This window comes from Ricinus communis, chromosome 3, assembly GCF_019578655.1.
Source record: "Ricinus communis isolate WT05 ecotype wild-type chromosome 3, ASM1957865v1, whole genome shotgun sequence".
Lineage (NCBI taxonomy): Eukaryota > Viridiplantae > Streptophyta > Magnoliopsida > Malpighiales > Euphorbiaceae > Ricinus > Ricinus communis.
Window position 1 is genome coordinate 12035486 of NC_063258.1, and position 3940 is coordinate 12039425.

Sequence of the window (3940 nt, forward strand, 5' to 3'; positions counted from 1 at the left end):
AATTTTTATTTGATTAAATTTGATTTTCTTTTATGCAATTTTTTATTATTTAGGACATTTTAATATGCTTTAGTAGTTTGCTTTATTACACTTGCTTAAATTTGACTTGATTAGATTTAGTTAAAACTAGTTGCTATGTTTATGTGATTTTAATAATGAAATGATAAGTGTGGGGTTTAGCGTGATAAAGTTTATTTATGGCATTTATGTTAGTCAAAGTATAGCCGTTATGCTATATTTAATTTTTGGTATAATTTATGTTAACTTGATTTCTTGTTCAAATACTAATAATTCATTGCATTAGGCAATATGAGGGACCGCGATCAATCACGTCAATGCTTATGACGTCTTGCGTACGTATTTCGCCGTGGTGAAGGAATATCTTCCTCCACTTCACCTTCATCGGCGTCAACACGCACCACCTCCACCCCAGCCATGAACCCGATTCGATGCGAGCACCGGTTGCAAGTCCACACCGGGTCCTCATCCCTTATGGACATTTCGAATGCAGATAACAAGAGCTGCTTCCAAGTCATGAGATGGAAGCAAGTGATGGCTGGATGTTGCATCGACTTTGTATCCCTAGAAAGAGTGGATTGGCTCAGGATGTGCATGCCCTGTTCGGAAACTCGCCACACGCATGATTCTTCCGACATCATTGAGCTAACCTAGCGAGCTCATGGTGAATTCATAGCACCTTCTTTCTGCGGCAACAAATCCTGGCGGCATCGGCGATGCGATTTACTTGAGACTTGGGGAAGGGAGTTCTCGATGTCGGTTCCGGTCCGGCATGGGATTATGGGTGAGTAGGAGACCTTGGAGGTAGGATGCATCGTCAGCAATCTCGTCGACACCATATGGGATTCATTAGTACTGGACCAGATCGCATACTACCTAGCGGTCTAAAATCTAACCTTCGGATCATCTACGTATCTCCATACTTTATTAGCTTACGATTATAGGCGGGGAGATAGTTTTGGAGCGGTCATACCGGACTCTAGGCTATGCAACATCATAAGAAGTTTGACTTGGGATATTTGTTGGCTCGTCGAGTTAAGTTCGTTCATTCATAGTAGGCGGCTAGAAGAGATGCTGCCTTTGTTTTGGCCCGTATGTGACTAGGTTAGCCAAGAGATTGGATGTATTGGATGACATCTGTCGAGCTTTCACAGTTGGTGATATATGACACCACTAGGGATCGGATAGATGATCAATATGTAGATGAGCATGGCCTCGACACCGTGGCATAGTGCAGACTCGTCGTATGATAGTAAGGAGGTAGAAGCGCTGACTAGGCGAGCCAACCAAGCGGCTAAGATTCAGGATGTTAGGATTCCTATTGACCAAAGTATTTATGCCTACATCGGAGCCTCCTCTTCTTATTCTACAAGGACATTGAGTGCTCGGATTAGTGCTTTGGTACGACTAACTAGATCGAGGCTGCAATTTGATAGCACTATATTGGTATATGCAATAGAGAAAGGAGTTTGGGCAATTTCAAGAGGAGACTAAGGCCGGTTTTAGGGTTTAAACGATATGCTCCGGCTTATACATGGGCTAGATAGGCGGACCACCCGGATAGACCTAATGGTGGAGTAGATTCAAAGATGGCGGAGACCGGAACATAAAATCAGCGGTTCATCGATGAGATGGAGTTCGATCTAGCAGGTTGCTTCATGGACCCTATGCTACCACCACCGCCCCCTCATTCAGCGCCTTCCCCTACTCCTTAACCTTCAGTAGATCCGGCTAGTGAGGATGGCCTTCGGCAAACTACTAGTAGTGAAACAAAAATTTGTGCTATTTTTCTTTTCCTTTTCCTTTTTATTTCCTTCTTTATTTCTATTTTACTTTATTTTCGTTTCTTTTTTTGCATTTTCAATTTTATGTTATTTTCTGTCATTTTCCTTTCATGTTTTGTTATTTTAGTAGAACAATTTGCTTTGCCGTCTTGATATGTGCATTTAATATGATCATTATTTTTTTATGATGTGCTAGTTATGTGCTATACCCAGTTTTATTTTTTAACATTGTGGACAGTGTTATACTCAAGTGTAGGGTAGGTATCTGTGGCTATATCCTTTAATTGTTTAAGGCAATGATAATGGACTATTCTTAGGATTTAGGACCTAGGTTTTTCATGACATTTAAGTTTAGTTTATCATTTCGTAATTAATGACTTAATTCACATACTAGTAATTGATTGTCCCTCTCTATCTTTTGCTTTTGAAAGCAATTTCACTGTATTCAATATGTCAATTTGGTTGGGTTAAACTGGTGTTACTTGAGTTCCTTGTAAATTTACAACCTTTGATTGTGAACTTTGATTATGCCAATTTTGTATTCAATTTATGTGATGATTCAATTGATAAGTCTGGGAACCAATTGCAAAGTTTAGCCACTTCAAACGTGAGATTTTGAACTAAAAATTGAGCATCCATTGCACATTATGCTCACGACTTTTCTAGTTTGAGTGTGCACAGTACTTAATTTCGTTCCTAGAACTTGCTCTGTAATGCTTGTTGAGGTTACATAGATTTTTGAATACCATTAGATGATTTGGCGACTTAGGATTCACCACATCTGGCCAAAAGCCTACCCTTTGTTTCCATTAGTCAACCGGTTTGAGCCTTAACCTTTTCTTCATGATTTACACCTAATCACTACACATACACCATTCTATACATCTATCTTTCCTTTCATCTTATATACTGAGTAATTATGTGTTATGCTTCTTCATTTATGGAATCATAGTGCCTAACATTTTTCTAAATTCACTTAGTCTTTTTAGTCATTCTTTGATGCTCCCTTCAATCCAAATTGGATAACTATTCTTATTATTTATGTCACTAATCATGCAGCCTCTATATAAGTTGTTGTAATATATATACATAGTATATATCAAAAAATAAATAAATAAATAAATAAAAAGAAAAAGATTTCTGACTTATTTCTTAGCTCTTAGCTTTTCCGAATTTAATTCTTGCGAGCATCCTTTACTTCAAATAAGGCTTAGTGAGTATTTTTGTTATTTTGGCATTCAGCTCCTGAAGCATTCATTTCAAATAAGTGCATGATTTTTCAATATACTTTATACTTCTATCCAAATATTCTTACCTTTACATCAGCCCACATTTCAACCCTTATAAAGACCCTTTGATTTTGGTATTCATTTATTCAGCGGTGGCGAAGATGAGATTCATGAGCAAGCTTATAGTAAGCGGGTTGTGTGCGGTGTGTTGAGGAATTACTTGTCTACTTTTAAACAACTGTGAGTGATTTGAGAGATTCACGTGAGGCAATGGTTCTTAGTCTTTAACGTTGAATTGTTATATAAGTTGTGCTTCCGAGATGGTATTATTATAGTTTTCCTTAAAGGTGTATAACTTGTTAGTTACTTGAGTTTCATTCTTCATATGTTGAATAAGGTTGAGTTGTGAACTTTAGCATGGATTTTGAGGGGTGATTGTTGCTTGTGCATGTATTAAGTTATTGATTGCTTGAGGACAAGTAAAAGCTTAAGAGTGGGGTGATTTGATATGCATCATTTTATAAATATTTATATACCCAATTGTCTACATTTTTGCGCATAGTTATCTTGTTTTATGCAGAATCACTGTGTTTTGGTTCCTTTCACATTTCGGAGTCATTATCGAGGGACATTATCGATGGTGATGGAAATACGGCTTAATTACGAACCAAAATCCATCAAATTGAGCAAGGACTAGCATTCTAACGTTAAGCACGGACTGGACTCCGGCCGTGCTAAACCATCAAATAGTTTCCCTTTAAGAGTGCCATTTAGGCACGGTTTAAACCACTCTGACCTCCACCATGGCAGTGGTGGCCCGGCCTGCGACAAGAGCACGGCCGGGGAAAAGTCGTGAGTTCACGGAGCGGAGGTCGGCATAGCTTTGCCCTGCACTGGCGATGTACGGGC